This window comes from Gorilla gorilla, chromosome 19, assembly GCF_029281585.2.
Source record: "Gorilla gorilla gorilla isolate KB3781 chromosome 19, NHGRI_mGorGor1-v2.1_pri, whole genome shotgun sequence".
In the NCBI taxonomy this organism is placed as follows: Eukaryota; Metazoa; Chordata; class Mammalia; order Primates; family Hominidae; genus Gorilla; species Gorilla gorilla.
The window spans coordinates 8,021,192-8,043,324 of NC_073243.2; positions in this window are offsets into that span (position 1 = coordinate 8,021,192).

The window sequence follows — 22,133 nt, forward strand, 5'->3', positions numbered from 1 at the left end:
GCTATCTGTATGAACATGGAAATATCTACAGCGCTATCTGTATGAACATGGAAATATCTAGACTGCTATCTGTATGAACATGCAAATATCTAAACAGCTATCTTTATATCAATGGAAATATCTACACTGCTATCTCTATAAACATGGAAATAACTACACTGCCATCTGTATAAACAAGGAAATATCTACATCGCCATCTCTATGAACATGGAAATATCTACACCGCCATTTGTATGAACATGGAAATATCTACAGCGCCATCTCTATCAACATGGAAATATCTACATCGCCATTTGTATGAACATGGAAATATCTACACCACCATCTGTATGAACATGGAAATATCTTCACCGCCATCTGTATGAACATGGATATATGTGCACCGGCATCTGGATGAACATGGAAATATCTACACCGCTATCTGCTTGAACATGCAAATATCTACCCAGCTATCTGAATATACATGGAAATATCTACACAGATTTTCTATAAATATGGAAATAACTACAGCGCTATCTCTATAAACTTCGAAATATCTACACCGTCATCTGTATGAACATGGAAATATCTACACCGCCATCTGTACAAACATGGACATATCTACACCGACATCTGTATTAAGATGGAAATATCTACACCGCTATCTGTATAAACATGGAAATATCTGCCCAACAATCTGTATAAACATGGAAATATCCGCACGGCTATCTGTATAAACATGGAAATATCTACACTTCTATCTGCAAAAACATGGAAATATCCACACCGCTATCTGTGTAAACATGAAAATATCTACACCGCCATCCCCATAAACATGGAAATATCTACACCGCCATCTGTATGAACATGGAAATATCTACAACGCCATCTCTATAAACGTGGAAATATCTACACCGCTATCTGTATGAACTTGGAAATATCTACACTGCTCTATGTATAAAATTGAAATTATCTACACCACTATCTCTATAAACATGGAAATATCTACACTGCTATCTGTATAAACATGGAAATATCTACACAGCTATCTGTATAAACATGGAAATATCTTCACCGCTATCTGTATAAACATGGAAATACCTACAACGCCATCTCTATAAACATAGAAATATCTACACCACCATCTCTATAAACATGGAAATATCTATACCGCTATCTGCATAAACATGGAAATATCTACACCGCCATCTCTAAGAACATGGAAATATCTACACAGCCATCTGTACGAACATGGAAATATCTATACCGCCAGCTGTATGAACATGTAAATATCTACACCGCCATCTATATGAACATGGAAATATCTACACCGCTAATTATATGAACATGGAAATATCTACACCGCTATCTGCATGAACATGGAAATATCTACTCCGTTATCTGTATGAACATGGAAATATCTACACCGCTATCTGTATGAACATGTAAATATCTACACCGCTATCTGTATGAACATGGAAATATGTACACCGCTATCTGTATGAACATGCAAATATCTACACAGCCATCTGTATATCAATGGAAATATCTACACTGCTATCTCTATAAACATGGAAATAACTACACTGCTATCTGTATAAACAGGGAAGTATCTACACCGCCACCTGTATGAACATGGAAATATCTACACTGCCATCCGTACGAACATGGAAATATCTACACTGCCATCCGTACGAACATGGAAATATCTACACCGCCATCTGTATGAACATGGAAATATCTGCACCGCCATCTGTATGAACATGGAAATATCTACACCGCCATTTTTATGAACATGGAAATATCTACACCGCCATCTCTATGAACATGGAAATATCTACACAGCCATTTGTATGAACATGGAAATATCTACACCGCCATCTGTATGAACATGGAAATATCTTCACCGCCATCTGTATGAACATGGATATATGTGCACCGGCATCTGGATGAACATGGAAATATCTACACCGCTATCTGCATGAACATGGAAATATCTACACAGCTCTCTGAATAAACATGGAATTATCTACACAGATTTCTCTATAAATATGGAAATAACTACAGCGCTATCTCTATAAACTTCGAAATATCTACACCGCCATCTGTATGAACATGGAAATATCTACACCGCCATCTGTACAAACATGGACATATCTACACCGGCATCTGTATAAAGATGGAAATATCTAACCGCCGTCTGTATAAACATGGAAATATATGACCAACTATCTGTATAAACATGGAAATATCCGCACCGCTATCTGTATAAACATGGAAATATCTACACTGCTATCTGCAAAAACATGGAAATATCCACACCGCTATCTGTGTAAAGATGGAAATGTCTACACCGCTATCTGTGTAAACCTGGAAATATCCTCACCGCCATCTGTGTAAACATGACAATATCTACACCGCCAGCCCTATAAACATGGAAATATCTATACCGCCATCTGTATGAACATGGAAATATCTACACCGCCATCTCTATAAACGTGGAAATATCTACACCGCTATCTGTATGAACTTGGAAATATCTACACTGCTCTCTGTATAAAATTGAAATTATCTACTCCACTATCTCTATAAACATGGAAATATCTACACTGCTATCTGTATAAACATGGAAATATCTACACCGTTATCTGTATAAACATGGAAATATATTCACCGCTATCTGTATAAACATGGAAATATCTACAACGCTGTCTCTATAAACTTGGAAATAACTACACCACTATCTCTGTAAACATGGAAATATCTAGACCGCCATCTCTATAAACATGGAAATATCTACACCACCAACTGCATAAACATGGAAATATCTATACCGCTATCTGCATAAACATGGAAATATCTACACCGCCATCTCTATGAACATGGAAATATCTACACCGCCATATGTACGAACATGGAAATATCTATACCGCCATTTGTATGAACATGTAAATATCTACACCGCTATCTGTATGAACATGGAAATATCTACACCGTTATCTGTATGAACATGGAAATATCTACACCGCTATCTGTATGAACATGGAAATATCTACACCGCTATCTGTACGAACATGGAAATATCTACACCGCTATCTGTATGAACATGCAAATATCTACACAGCTATCTGTATATCAATGGAAATATCTACACAGCTATCTCTATAAACATGGAAATAACTACACGGCTATATGTATAAACATGGAAATATCTACACCGCCACCTGTATGAACATGGAAATATCTACACTGCCATCCGTACGAACATGGAAATACCTTTACCGCCATGTTTATGGACATGTAAATAACTACACCGCCATCTGTATGAACATGGAAATATCTACACCGCTAACTGTATGAACATGGAAATATCTACACCGCTATCTATATGAACATGGAAATATCTACACCTTTATCTGTATGAACATGGAAATATCTACAACGCTATCTGCATGAAAATGGAAATATCCACACCGCTGTCTTTTTAAACACGTAAATAGCTACACCGCCATTTGTGTAAACATGAAAATATCTACACCGCCATCTATATAAACATGGAAATATCTAAACCGCCATCTGTATGAACATGGAAATATCTACACCGCCATCTCTATAAACGTGGAAATATCTACACCGCTATCTGTATGAATTTGGAAATATCTACAATGCTATCTGTATAAAATAGGAATTATCTACACCACTATCTCTATAAACATGGAAATATCTACACTGCTATCTGTATAAACATGGAAATATCTACACCGCTATCTGTATAAACATGGAAATATCTTCACCGCTATCTGTATAAACATGGAAATATCTACAACGCTGTCTCTATAACCTTGGAAATAACTACACCACTATCTCTTTAAACATGTAAATATCTAGACCGCCATCTCTATAAACATGGAAATATCTACACCACCATCTGTATATACATGGAAATATCTATACCGCTATCTGAATAAACATGGAAAAACCTACACCGCCATCTCTATGAACATGGAAATATCTACACCACCATCTACATAAACATGAAAATATCTATACCGCTATCTGCATAAACATGGAAATATCTACACCGCCATCTCTATGAACATGGAAATATCTACACCGCCATCTGTACGAACTTGGAAATATCTATACCGCCATTTGTATGAACATGTAAATATCTACACCGCCATCTGTATGAACATGGAAATATCTACACTGCTAACAGTATGAACATGGAAATATCTACACCGCTATCTGTATGAACATGGAAATATCTACACCGCTATCTGTACGGACATGGAAATATCTACACCGCAATCTGTATGAACATGCAAATATCTACACACCTATCTGTATATCAATAGAATTATCTACACAACTATCTCTATAAACATGGAAATAACTACACTGCTATCTGAATAAACATGGAAATATCTACACCGCCACCTGTATGAACATGGAAATATCTACACTGCCATCCGTACGAACATGGAAATAACTATACCGCCATGTGTATGAACATGTAAATAACTACACCGCCATCTGTATGAACATGGAAATATCTACACCGCTAACTGTATGAACATGGAAATATCTACACCGCTATCTATATGAACATGGAAATATCTACACCTTTATCTGTATGAACATGGAAATATCTACACCGCTATCTGCATGAAAACGGAAATATCCACACCGCTGTCTTTTTAAACACGTAAATAGCTACACCGCCATTTGTGTAAACATGAAAATATCTACACCGCCATCTCTATAAACATGGAAATATCTAAACCGCCATCTGTATGAACATGGAAATATCTACACCGCCATCTCTATAAACGTGGAAATATCTAGACCGCTATCTGTATGAATTTGGAAATATCTACAATGCTATCTGTATAAAATAGGAATTATCTACACCACTATCTCTATAAACATGGAAATATCTACACTGCTATCTGTATAAACATGGAAATATCTACACCGCTATCTGTATAAACATGGAAATAACTTCACCGCTAACTGTATAAACATGGAAATATCTACAACGCTGTCTCTATAAACTTGGAAATAACTACATCACTATCTCTTTAAACATGTAAATATCTAGACCGCCATCTCTATAAACATGGAAATACCTACACCACCATCTGTATATACATGGAAATATCTATACCGCTATCTGAATAAACATGGAAAAATCTACACCGCCATCTCTATGAACATGGAAATATCTACACCGCCATCTGTATGAACATGGAAATATCTATACCGCTATCTGCATAAACATGGAAATATCTACACCGCTATCTGTACGAACATGGAAATATCTACACCGCCGTCTGTACGAACTTGGAAATATCTACACCGCCATATGTATGAACATGGAAATATCTACACCGCTAACTGTATGAACATGGAAATATCTACACCGCTATCTGTATAAACATGGAAATATCTACACCGTTATCTGTATGAACATGGAAATATCAACACCACTATCTGTATGAACATGGAAATATCTACACTGCCATCCGTATGAACATGGAAATATCTACATCGCCATGTGTATGAACATGTAAATATCTACACGGCCATCTGTATGAACATGTAAATAGCTACACCGCTAACTGTATGGACATGGAAATATCTACACTGCTATTGGTATGAACATAGAAATATCTACACCGCTATCTGCATGAACATGGAAACATCTACACTGCTATCTGTATGAACATGGAAATATATACATCGCTATCTGTAAGAACATGGAAATATCTACACCGCTATCTGTATGAACATGCAAATATCTACACTGTTTTCTGTATGAAATTGAAATTATCTACAACACTATCTCTATAAACATGGAAATAACTACACTGCTATCTGTATAAACATGGAAATATCTCCACCGCCATCTCTATGAACATGGAAATATCTACACCGCCATTTGTATGAACATGGAAATATCTACACCGCCATCTCTATGAACATGGAAATATCTACACCGCCATTTGTACGAACATGGAAATATCTACACCGCCATCTGTATGAACATGGATATATCTTCACCGCCATCTGTATGAACATGGATATATCTACACCGGCATCTGGATGAACATGGAAATATCTACACCGCTATCTGCATGAACATGGAAATATCTACAGAGCTATCTGCATATACATGGAAATATCTACACAGATTTCTCTATAAATATGGAAATAACTACAGCGCTATCTCTATAAACTTCGAAATATCTATACCGCCATCTGTATGAACATGGAAATATCTACACTGCCATCTGTACGAACATGGACATATGTACACCGCCATCTGTATTAAGATGGAAATATCTACACCGCAATCAGTATAAACATGGAAATATCTGCACATCTGAATAAACATAGAAATATCCGCACCGCTATCTGTATAAACATGGAAATATCTACACCGCTATCTGCATAAACATGGAAATATCCACACCGCTATCTGTGTAAACATGGAAATGTCTACACCGCTACCTGTGTAAACATGGAAATATCTACACCGCCATCTGTGTAAACATGAAAATATCTACACCGCCATCTCTATAAACATGGAAATATCTACACCGCCTTCTGTATGAACATGGAAATATCTACACCGCCATCTCTATAAATGTGGAAATATCTACACCGCTATCTGTATGAACTTGGAAATATCTACACTGCTCTCTGTATAAAATTGAAATGATCTACACCACTATCTCTATAAACATGGAAATATCTACACTCCTATCTGTATAAACATGGAAATATCTACACCGCTATCTGTATAAACATGGAAATATCTTCACCGCTATCTGTATAAACATGGAAGTATCTACAACGCCGCCTCTATAAACTTGGAAATAACTACACGACTATCTCTGTAAACATGGAAATATCTAGACCGCCATCTCTATAAACATGGAAATATCTACACCGCCAACTACATAAACATGAAAATATCTATACCGCTATCTGCATAAACATGGAAATATCTACACCGCCATCTCTATGAACATGGAAATATCTACACCGCCATCTGTACGAACTTGGAAATATCTATACCGCCATTTGTATGAACATGTAAATATCTACAACGCCATCTGTATGAACATGGAAATATCTACACTTCTAACAGTATGAACATGGAAATATCTACACCGCTATCTGTATGAACATGGAAATATCTACACCGCTATCTGTACAGACATGGAAATATCTACACCGCTATCTGTATGAACATGCAAATATCTACACAGCTATCTGTATATCAATGGAAATATCTACACAGCTATCTCTATAAACATGGAAATAACTACACTGCTATCTGTATAAACATGAAAATATCTACACCGCCACCTGTATGAAGATGGAAATATCTACACTGCCATCCGTACGAACATGGAAATATCTATACGGCCATGTGTATGAACATGTAAATATCTACACCGCCATCTTTATGAACATGGAAATATCTACACCGCTAACTGTATGAACATGGAAATATCTACACCGCTATCTGTATGAACATGGAAATATCTACACCGTTATCTGTATGAACATGGAAATATCTACACCGCTATCTGTATGAACATGGAAATATCCACACCGCTATCTTTGTAAACACGGAAATATCTACACCGCCATCTGTGTAAACATGAAAATATCTACACCGCCATCTCTATAAACATGGAAATAACTACACCGCCATCTGTATGAACATGGAAATATCTATACCGCTATCTGCATAAACATGGAAATATCTACACCGCAATCTGTACGAACATGGAAATATCTACACCGCCATCTGTATGAACATGGAAATATCTACACCGCCATGTGTATGAACATGGAAATATCTACACCGCTAACTGTATGAACATGGAAATATCTACACCGCTATCTGTATGAATATGGAAATATCTACACCGCTATTGGTATGAACATAGAAATATCTACACCGCTATCTGCATGAACATGGAAACATCTACACCGCTATCTGTATGAACATGGAAATATCTACATCGCTATCTGTATGAACATGGAAATATCTACACCGCTATCTGTACAAACAATGAAATATCTACACCGCTATCTGTATGAACATGCAAATATCTACACAGCTATCTGTATATCAATGGAAATATCTACACTGCTATCTCTATAAACACGGAAATAACTACACTACTATCTGTATAAACATGGAAATATCTACACCGCCACCTGTATGAACATGGAAATATCTTCACTGCCATCCGTACGAACATGGAAATATCGACACCGCCATCTGTATGAACATGTAAATATCTACACCGCCATCTGTATGAACATGGAAATATCTGCACCGCTAACTGTATGAACATGGAAATACGTACACCGCTATCTGTACGAACATGGAAATATCTACACCGCTATCTGTATGAACATGGAAATATCTACACCGCCATCTGTACGAACATGGATATATCTTCACCGCCATCTGTATGAACATGGATATATCTACACCGGCATCTGGATGAACATGGAAATATCTACAACGCTATCAGCATGAACATGGAAATATCTACACAGCTATCTGCATATACATGGAAATATCTACACAGATTTCTCTATAAATATGGAAATAACTACAGCGCTATCTCTATAAACTTCGAAATATCTACACCGCCATCTGTATGAACATGGAAATATCTACACCGCCATCCGTATGAACATGAACATATGTACACCAACATCTGTATTAACATGGAAATATCTACACCGCTCTCTGTAAAACATGGAAATATCTGCCCATCTGTATAAACATGGAAATATCCGCACCGCTATCTGTATAAACATGGAAATATCTACACCGCTCTCTGCATAAACATGGAAATATCCACACCGCTATCTGTGTAAACATGGAAATGTCTACACCGCTACCTGTGTAAACATGGAAATATCTACACCGCCATCTGTGTAAACATGAAAATATCTACACCGCCATCTCTATAAACATGGAAATATCTACACCGCCATCTGTATGAACATGGAAATATCTACACCGCCATCTCTATAAACGTGGAAATATCTACACCGCTATCTGTATGAACTTGGAAATATCTACACTGCTATCTGTATAAAATTGAAATTATCTTCAAAACTATCTCTATAAACATGGAAATATCTACACTGTTATCTGTATAAACATGGAAATATCTACACCGCTATCTGTATAAACATGGAAATATCTTCACCGCTATCTGTATAAACATGAAAATATCTACAAAACTGTCTCTATAAACTTGAAAATAACTACACCTGTATCTCTATAAACATGGAAATATCTAGACCGCCATCTCAATAAACATGGAAATATCTACACCACCATCTGTATAAACATGGAAATATCTATACCGCTATCTGCATAAACATGGAAATATGTACACCGCCATCTCTATGAACATGGAAATATCTACACCGCCATCTGTACGAACATGGAAATATCTACGCAGCCATCTGTATGAGCACGTAAATATCTACACCGCCATCTGTATGAGCATGGAAATATCTACACCGCTAACTGTATGAACATGGAAATATCTACACCGCTATCTGTATGAACATGGAAATATCTACACCGTTATCTGTATGAACATGGAAATATCTACACCGCCATTTGAATGAACATGGAAATATCTACACCGCCATCTCTATGAACATGGAAATATCTACATCGCCATTTGTATGAACATGGAAATATCTACACCGCTATCTGTATGAACATGCAAATATCTACACAGCTTTCTGTATATCAATGGAAATATCTACACAGCTATCTCTATAAACATGGAAATAACTACACTGCTATCTGTATAAACATGGAAATATCTACAACGCCACCTGTATGAACATGGAAATATCTACACTACCATCCGTACGAACATGGAAATATCTATACCGCCATGTGTATGAACATGGAAATATCTACACCGCCATCTGTATGAACATGGAAATATCTACACCGCTAACTGTATGAACATGGAAATATCTACACCGCTATCTGTATGAACATGGAAATATCTACACCGTTATCTGTATGAACATGGAAATATCTACACCGCTATCTGTATGAAAATGGAAATATCCACACCGCTATCTTTGTAAACACGGAAATATCTACACCGCCATCTGTGTAAACATGAAAATATCTACACCGCCATCTCTATAAACATGGAAATATCTACACCGCCATCTGTATGAACATCGAAATATCTACACCGCCATCTCTATAAACGTGGAAATATCTACACCGCTATCTGTATGAATTTGGAAATATCTACAATGCTATCTGTATAAAATTGGAATTATCTACACAACTATCTCTATAAAGATGGAAATATCTACACTGCTATCTGTATAAACATGGAAATATCTACACCGCTATCTGTATAAACATGGAAATATCTTCAGCGCTATCTGTATAAACATGGAAATATCTACAATGCTGTCTCTATAAACTTGGAAATAACTACACCACTATCTCTTTAAACATGTAAATATCTAGACTGCCATCTCTATAAACATGGAAATATCTACACCACCATCTGTATAAACATGGAAATATCTATACCGCTATCTGCATAAACATGGAAATATCTACACCGCCATCTCTATGAACATGGAAATATCTACACCGCCATCTGTACAAACATGGAAATATCTACACCGCCATTTGTATGAACATGGAAATATCTACACCGCCATCTATATGAACATGGAAATATCTATACCGCAATCTGCATAAAGATGGAAATATCTACACCGCCATCTGTACGAACATGGAAATATCTACACCGCCGTCTGTACGAACTTGGAAATATCTACACCGCCATATGTATGAACATGGAAATATCTACACCGCTAACTGTATGAACATGGAAATAACTACACCGCTATCTGTATGAACATGGAAATATCTACACCGTTATCTGTATGAACATGGAAATATCTACACCACTATCTGTATGAACATGGAAATATCTACACCGCCATCCGTACGAACATGGAAATATCTACACCGCCATCTGTATGAACATGGAAATATCTACACGGCCATGTGTATGAACATGGAAATTTCTACACCGCTAACTGTATGGACATGGAAATATCTACACCGCTATTGGTATGAACATAGAAATATCTACACTGCTATCTGCATGAACATGGAAACATCTACACTGCTATCTGTATGAACATGGAAATATCTACATCGCTATCTGTATGAACATGGAAATATCTACACCGCTATCTGTATGAACATGCAAATATCTACACAGCTATCTGTATGAAATTGAAATTATCTACACCACTATCTCTATAAACATGGAAATAACTACACTGCTATCTGTATAAACATGGAAATATCTACACCGCCATCTCTATGAACATGGAAATATCTACACCGCCATTTGTACAAACATGGAAATATCTACACTGCAATCTGTATGAACATGGATATATCTTCACCGCCATCTGTATGAACATGGATATATCTACACCGGCATCTGTATGAACATGGAAATATCTACACCGCTATCTGCATGAACATGGAAATATCTACAGAGCTATCTGCATATACATGGAAATATCTACACAGATTTCTCTATAAATTTGGAAATAACTACAGCGCTATCTCTATAAACTTCGAAATATCTACACCGCCATCTGTATGAACATGGAAATTTCTACACTGCCATCTGTACGAACATGGACATATGTACACCACCATCTGTATTAAGATGGAAATATCTACACCGCTATCTGTATAAACAGGGAAATATCTGCACATCCGTATAAACATGGAAATATCCGCACCGCTATCTGTATAAACATGGAAATATCTACACCGCTATCTGCATAAACATGGAAATATCCACACCGCTATCTGTGTAAACATGGAAATGTCTACACCGCTACCTGGGTAAACATGGAAATATCTACACCGCCATCTGTGTAAACATGAAAATATCTACACCGCCATCTCTATAAACATGGAAATATCTACACCGCCATCTGTATGAAAATGGAAATATCTACACCGCCATCTCTATAATCGTGGAAATATGTTCACCGCTATCTGCATGAACTTGGAAATATCTACACTGCTCTCTGTATAAAATTGAAATTATCTACTCCACTATCTCTATAAACATGGAAATATCTACACTGCTATCTGTATAAACATGGAAATATCTACACTGCTATCTGTATAAACATGGAAATATCTTCACCGCTATCTGTATAAACATGGAAGTATCTACAACGCTGTCTGTATAAACTTGGAAATAACTACACGACTATCTCTGGAAACATGGAAATATCTACACCACCAACTACATAAACATGGAAATATCTATACCGTTATCTGCATAAACATGGAAATATCTACACCGCCATCTCTATGAACATGGAAATATCTACACCGCCATCTGTACGAACTTGGAAATATCTATACCGCCATTTGTATGAACATGTAAATATCTACACCGCCATCTGTATGAACATGGAAATATCTACACGGCTAACTGTATGAACATGGAAATATCTACACCGCTATCTGTATGAACATGGAAATATCTACACCGTTATCTGTATGAACATGGAAATATCTACACCGCTATCGGCATGAACATGGAAATATCTACACCGCTATCTGTATTAACATGGAAATATCTACACCGCTATCTGCATGAACATGGAAATATCTACACCGCTATTGGTATGAACATAGAAATATCTACAGCGCTATCTGCATGAACATGGAAACATCTACACCGCTATCTGTATGAACATGGAAATATCTACATCGCTATCTGTATGAACATGGAAATATCTACACCGCTATCTGTATGAACATGCAAATATCTACACAGTTATCTGTATGAAATTGAAATTATCTACACCACTATCTCTATAAACATGGAAATAACTACACTGCTATCTGTATAAATATGGAAATATCTACACCGCCATCTCTATGAACATGGAAATATCTACACCGCCATTTGTATGAACATGGAAATATCTACACCGCTATCTGTATGAACATGGAAATATCTACACCGCTATCTGTATGAACATGGAAATATCTACACCGCTATCTGCATGAACATGGAAATATCTACACCGCTATCTGCATGAACATGGAAATATCCACACCGCTATCTGTATGAACATGCAAATATCTACACAGCTATCTGTATATCAATGGAAATATCTACACTGCTATCTCTATAAACATGGAAATAACTACGCTGCTATCTGTATAAAAATGGAAATATCTACACCGCCATCTCTATGAACATGGTAATATCTACACCGCTATTTGTATGAACATGGATATATCTACACCGCCATCTCTATGAACAGGGAAATATCTACACCGCCATCTCTATGAACATGGAAATATCTACACCGCCATCTGTACGAACATGGAAATATCTTCACCGCCATTTGTATGAACATGTAAATATCTACACGGCCATCTGTATGAACATGGAAATATCTACACCGTTATCTGTATGAACATGGAAATATCTACACCGCTATCTGTACGAACATGGAAATATCTACATCGCTATCTGTACGAACATGGAAATATGTACACCGCTATATGTATGAACATGCAAATATCTACAAAGCTATCTGTATATCAATGGAAATACCTACACTGCTATCTCTATAAAAATGGAAATAACTACACTGCTATCTGTATAAACAGGGAAATATCTACACCACCACCTGTATCTACATGGAAATATCTACACTGCCATCCGTACGAACATGGAAATATCTACACCGCTATCTGTATGAACATGGAAATATCTACACCGCTATCTGTATGAACATGGAAATATCTACACCGCTATCTGAATGAACATGCAAATATCTACACAGCTCTCTGTATATCAATGGAAATATCTCCACTGCTATCTCTATAAACATGGAAATAACTACACTGCTATCTGTATAAACAGGGAAATATCTACACCGCCACCTGTATGAACATGGAAATATCTACACCGCCATCTCTATGAACATGGAAATATCTACACCGCCATTTGTATGAACATGGAAACATCTACACCGCCATCTCTATGAACATGTAAATGTCTACACAGCTATCTGAATATACATGGAAATATCTACTCAGATTTCTCTATAAATATGGAAATAACTACAGTGCTATCTCTATAAACTTCGAAATATCTACACCACCATCTGTATGAACATGGAAATATCTACACCGCCATCTGTATAAACATGGAAATATCTACACCGCCATCTGTATGTACATGTAAATAACTTCACCGCCATCCGTATGAACATGGAAATATCTACACCGCTATCTGTATGAACATGGAAATATCTACACCGCTATCTGTATGAACATGGAAACATCTACACCGCTATCTGTATAAACAGGGAAATATCTACACAGCAATCTGTATAAACATGGAAATATCCACACCCCTATCTGTATAAACATGGAAATATCTACACCGCTATCTGTATAAACATGGAAATATCCGCACTGCTATCTGTATAAACATGGAAATATCTACACCGCTATCTGTATAAACATGGAAATATCCACACGGCTATCTGTCTAAACATTGAAGTATCTTCACCGCTATCTGTATAAACATGGAAATAACTACACCGCTATCTCTATAAACATGGAAATATCTACACCGCTATCTGTATAAACATGGAAATATCTACACCGCAGTCTCTATAAACTTGGAAATAACTACACCACTATCTCTATAAACATCGAAATATCTAGACCGCCAACTCTATAAACATGTAAATATCTACACCGCTATCTGTAAAAACATGGAAATATCTACACCGCAATATGTGTTAACATGGAAATATCTACACTGCTTTCTGAATAAACATGGAAATACCTAAACCGCCATCTTTATAAACATGGAAATATCTACACTGTCATCTGAATAAACATGGAAATATCTACACCACCATCTCTATAAACATGGAAATATCTACACCTCCATCTGTATAAACATGGAAATATCTACACCGCCATCTTTATAAACCTGGAAATATCTACACCGCCATCTGTATGAACATGTAAATAACTTCACCGCCCTCTGTATGAACATGGAAATATCTACACCGCTATCTGTATGAATATGGAAACATCTACAGATCTATCTGCATATACATGGAAATATCTACACCGCTATCTCCATAATGATGGAAATAACTACACCGCTATCTCTATAAACATGGAAATATCTGCATCGCCATCTGTATGAACATGGAAATGTCTGCACCTCCATGTGTATAAACATGGAAATATCTACACCGCCATCTGTATTAAGATGGAAATATCTACACCGCTATCTGTATGAACATGGAAATATCTACACAGGTATCTGTATATCAATGGAAATATCTACACTGCTATCTCTATAAATATGGAAATAACTACACCGCTATCTGTATAAACATGGAAATATCTACACCGCCATCTCTATGATCATGGAAATAAATACACCGCCATTTGTATGAACAAGGAAATACCTACACCGCCATCTGTATGAACATGGAAATATCTTCACCACCATCTGTATCAACATAGATATATCTACACCGCCATCTGGATGAACATGGACATATCTACACCGCTATCTGTATGAACAAGGAAATATCTCCACAGCTATCTGCATATACATGGAAATATCTACACTGCTATCTCTATAAAGTTGGAAATAACTACACCACTATCTCTATAAACATGGAAATATCTACATCGCCATCTGTATGAACATGGAAATATCTGCACCGCCATCTGTATCAACATGGAAATATCTACACCGCTATCTGTATTACGATGGAAATATCTACACCGCTATCTGTATAAACATGGAAATATCTACACCTCCATCTGTATAAACATGGAAATATCTATACCGCCATCTCTATAAACAAGGAAATATCTACACCGCTATCTGTATGAACATGGAAATATCTACACCGCTATCTGTATGAACATGGAAGCGTCTAAAAAGCTATCTGCATATACATGGAAATATCTACACCGCTATCTCCATAATCATGGAAATAACTACACCGCTATCTCTATAAACATGGAAATATCTACACCGCCATCTGTATGAACATAGAAATATCTACACTGCCATCTCTATGAAGGTGGAATTATTTACACCGCTATCGGTATGCACATGGAAATATCTAAACCGCTATCTGTATGAACATAGAAATATCTGCACCGCTATCTGTATGAACATGGAAATATCTTCACCGGTATCTGTATGAACATGGAAATATCTACACCGTTATCTGTATGAACATGGAAATATCTACACCGCTATCTGTATAAACAGGGAAATATCTACACCGCTATCTGTATGAACATGGAACTATCAACACCGCTATCTGCATAAACATGGAAATATCTACACCGCTATCTGTATGAACATGGAAATATCTGCACCGCTATCTGCATAAACATGGAAATATCTACACCGCTATCTGTATAAACATGGAAATATCCGCACGGCTATCTGTGTAAACATGGAAATATCTTCACCGCTATCGGTATAAACATGGAAATAACTACACCGCTATCTCTATAAACATGGAAACACCTACACCGCTATCTGTATAAACATGGAATTATCTACACCGCTATCTGTGCAAACATGGAAATATCTACACCGCTTTCTGAATAAACAGGGAAATATCTACACCGCCATCTGTATAAACATGGACATATCTACACTGTCATCTGAATAAACATGGAAATATCTACACCGCCATCTCTATAAACATGGAAAAATCTACACCTCCATCTGTATAAACATGGAAATATCTACACCGCCATCTCTATAAACATGGAAATATCTACACCGCCATCTGTAGGAACATGTAAATAACTCCACCGCCATCTGTATGAACATGGAAATAACAACACCGCTATCTGTATGAACATGGAAACATCTACAGAGCTATCTGCATATACATGGAAATATCCACACCGCTATCTCCATAATGATGGAAATAACAACACCGATATCTCTATAAACATGGAAATATCTACATCGCCATCTGTATGAACATGGAAATATCTGCTCCGCCATCTGTATGAACATGGAAATATCTACACCGCCATCTTTATTAAGATGGAAATATCTACACCAATATCTGTATAAACATGGAAAATCTACACTGCTATCTGTATAAACATGGAAATATCTCAACCGCCATCTGTACAAACATGGAAATATCTACACCGCTATCTGTATCAACATGGAAATATCTACAACGCTATCTCTATGAACTTAGAAATATCTACACTTGTATCTGTATAAACATGGAAATATCTTGACCGCCATCTCAATAAACATGGAAATATCTACACCACCATCTGTATAAACATGGAAATATCTATACCGCTATCTGCATAAACATGGAAATATGTACACCGCCATCTCTATTAACATGGAAATATCTACACAGCTATCTGTATATCAATGGAAATATGTACACTGCTATCTCTATAAACACGGAAATAACTACACTACTATCTGTATAAACATGGAAATAAATACACCGCCACCTGAATGAACATGGAAATATCTACACTGCCATCCGTACGAACATGGAAATATCTACACCGCCATCTGTATGAACATGTAAATATCTACACCGCCATCTGTATGAACATGGAAATATCTACACCACTGTGTGAACATGGAAATAGCTACACCGCTATCTGTCTGAACATGGAAATATCTACACCGCTATCTGTATGAACATGGAAATATCTACACCGCCATCTGTATGAACATGGATATATCTTCACCGCCATCTGTATGAACATGGATATATCTACACCGGCATCTGGATGAACATGGAAATATCTACAACACTATCTGCATGAACATGGAAATATCTACACAGCTATGTGCATATACATGGAAATATCTACAAAGATTTCTCTCTAAATATGGAAATAACTACAGTGCTATCTCTATAAACTTCGAAATATCTACACCGCCATTTCTATGAACATGGAAATATCTACACCGCCATCTGTACGAACATGGACATATGTACACCAACATCTGTATTAACATGGAAATATCTACACCGCTAACTGTATAAACATGGAAATATCTGCCCATCTGTATAAACATGGAAATATCCGCACCGCTATCTGTATAAACATGGAAATATCTACACCGCTATCTGTGTAAACATGGAAATGTCTACACCGCTACCTGTGTAAACATGGAAATATCTACACCGCCATCTGTGTAAACATAAAAATATCTACACCGCCATCTCTATAAACATGGAAATATCTACACCGCCATCTGTATGAACATGGAAATATCTACACCACTATCTGTATGAACATGGAAATATCTACACCGCTATCTGTATGAACATGGAAATATCTACACCGCTATCTGTATGAACATGGAAATATCTAGACCGCTATCTGTATGAACATGCAAATATCTAAACAGCTATCTTTATATCAATGGAAATATCTACACTGCTATCTCTATAAACATGGAAATAACTACACTGCCATCTGTATAAACAAGGAAATATCTACATCGCCATCTCTATGAACATGGAAATATCTACACCGCCATTTGTATGAACATGGAAATATCTACAGTGCCATCTCTATCAACATGGAAATATCTACATCGCCATTTGTATGAACATGGAAATATCTACACCACCATCTGTATGAACATGGAAATATCTTCACCGCCATCTGTATGAACATGGATATATGTGCACCGGCATCTGGATGAACATGGAAATATCTACACCGCTATCTGCATGAACATGCAAATATCTACCCAGCTATCTGAATATACATGGAAATATCTACACAGATTTTTCTATAAATATGGAAATAACTACAGCGCTATCTCTATAAACTTCGAAATATCTACACCGTCATCTGTATGAACATGGAAATATCTACACCGCCATCTGTACAAACATGGACATATCTACACCGACATCTGTATTAAGATGGAAATATCTACACCGCTATCTGTATAAACATGGAAATATCTGCCCAACTATCTGTATAAACATGGAAATATCCGCACGGCTATCTGTATAAACATGGAAAAATCTACACTTCTATCTGCAAAAACATGGAAATATCCACACCGCTATCTGTGTAAACATGAAAATATCTACACCGCCATCCCCATAAACATGGAAATATCTACACCGCCATCTGTATGAACATGGAAATATCTACAACGCCATGTCTATAAACGTGGAAATATCTACACCGCTATCTGTATGAACTTGGAAATATCTACACTGCTCTATGTATAAAATTGAAATTATCTACACCACTATCTCTATAAACATGGAAATATCTACACTGCTATCTGTATAAACATGGAAATATCTACACCGCTATCTGTATAAACATGGAAATATCTTCACCGCTATCTGTATAAACATGGAAATACCTACAACGCTGTCTCTATAAACTTGGAAATAGCTACACCACTATCTCTGTAAACATGGAAATATCTAGACCGCCATCTCTATAAACATAGAAATATCTACACCACCATCTGTATAAACATGGAAATATCTATACCGCTATCTGCAGAAACATGGAAATATCTACACCGCCATCTCTAAGAACATGGAAATATCTACACAGCCATCTGTACGAACATGGAAATATCTATACCGCCAGCTGTATGAACATGTAAATATCTACACCGCCATCTATATGAACATGGAAATATCTACACCGCTAATTGTATGAACATGGAAATATCTACACCGCTATATGCATGAACATGGAAATATCTACTCCGTTATCTGTATGAACATGGAAATATCTACACCGCTATCTGTATGAACATGTAAATATCTACACCGCTATCTGTATGAACATGGAAATATGTACACCGCTATCTGTATGAACATGCAAATATCTACACAGCCATCTGTATATCAATGGAAATATCTACACTGCTATCTCTATAAACATGGAAATAACTACACTGCTATCTGTATAAACAGGGAAGTATCTACACCGCCACCTGTATGAACATGGAAATATCTACACTGCCATCCGTACGAACATGGAAATATCTACACCGCCATCTGTATGAACATGGAAATATCTACACCGCCATCTGTATGAACATGGAAATATCTACACCGCTAACTGTATGAACATGGAAATATCTACACCGCTATATGTATGAACATGGAAATATCTACACCGCCATCTGAATGAACATGTAAATATCTACTCCGCCATCTCTATCTCAATGGAAATTTCTACACTGCTATCTCTATAAACATGGAAATAACAACACCGCTATCAGTATAAACATGGAAATATCTACACCGCCATCTCCATGAACATGGAAATATCTACACCGCCATTTGTTTGAACATGGAAATATCTACACCGCCATCTCTATGAACATGTAAATATCTACACAGCCATTTGTATGAACATGGAAATATCTACACCGCCATCTTTATGAACATGGAAATATCTTCACCGCCATCTGTATGAACATGGATATATGTGCACCGGCATCTGGATGAACATGGAAATATCTACACCGCTATATGCATGAACATGGAAATACCTACACAGCTATCTGAATATACATGGAAATATCTACACAGATTTCTCTATAAATATGGAAATAACTACAGCGCTATGTCTATAAACTTCGAAATATCTACACCGCCATCTGTATGAACATGGAAATATCTACACCGCCATCTGTACAAACATGGACATATCTACACCGCCATCTGTATAAAGATGGAAATATCTACACCGCCGTATTTATAATCATGGAAATATCTGCCCAACTATCCGTATAAACATGGAAATATCCGCAACGCTATCTGTATAAACATGGAAATATCTACACTGCTATCTGCAAAAACATGGAAATATCCACACCGCTATCTGTGTAAACATGGAAATGTCTACACCGCTATCTGTGTAAACATGGAAATATCTACACCGCCATCTGTGCAAACATGAAAATATCTACACCGCCATCCCTATAAACATGGAAATATCTACACCGCCATCTGTAAGAACATGGAAATATCTACACCGCCATCCCTATAAACGTGGAAATATCTACACCGCTATCTGTATGAACTTGGAAATATCTACACTGCTCTCTGTATAAAATTGAAATTATCTACTCCACTATATCTATAAACATGGAAATATCTACACTGCTATCTGTATAAACATGGAAATATCTTCACCGCTATCTGTATAAACATGGAAATATCTTCACCGCTATCTGTATAAACGTGGAAATATCTACAACGCTGTCTCTATAAACTTGGAAATAACTACACGACTATCTCTGTAAACATGGAAATATCTAGACCACCATCTCTATAAACATGGAAATATCTAAACCACCATCTGCATAAACATGTAAATATCTATACCGCAATCTGCATAAACATGGAAATATCTACACCGCCATCTCTATGAACATGGAAATAACTACACCGCCATCTGTACGAACATGAAAATATCTATACCGCCAGCTGTATGAACATGTAAATATCTACACCGCCATCTGTATAAACATGGAAATATCTACACTACTAACTGTATGAACATAGAAATATCTACACCGCTAGCTGTATGAACATGGAAATATCTACACAGTTATCTGTATGAACATGGAAATATCTACACCGCTGTCTGTATGAACATGGAAATATCTACACCGCCATCTGTACGAACATGGAAATATCTACACCGCTATCTGTATGAACATGCAAATATCTACAGAGCTATCTGTATATCAATGGAAATATCTACACAGCTATCTCTATAAACATGGAAATAACTACACTGCTATCTGTATAAACATGGAAATACCCACACCACCACCTGTATGAACATGGAAATATCTACACCACCATCTGTATGAACATGGAAATATCTGCACCGCCATCTGTATGAACATGGAAATATCTACACCGCCATTTGTATGAACATGGAAATATCTACACCGCCATCTCTATGA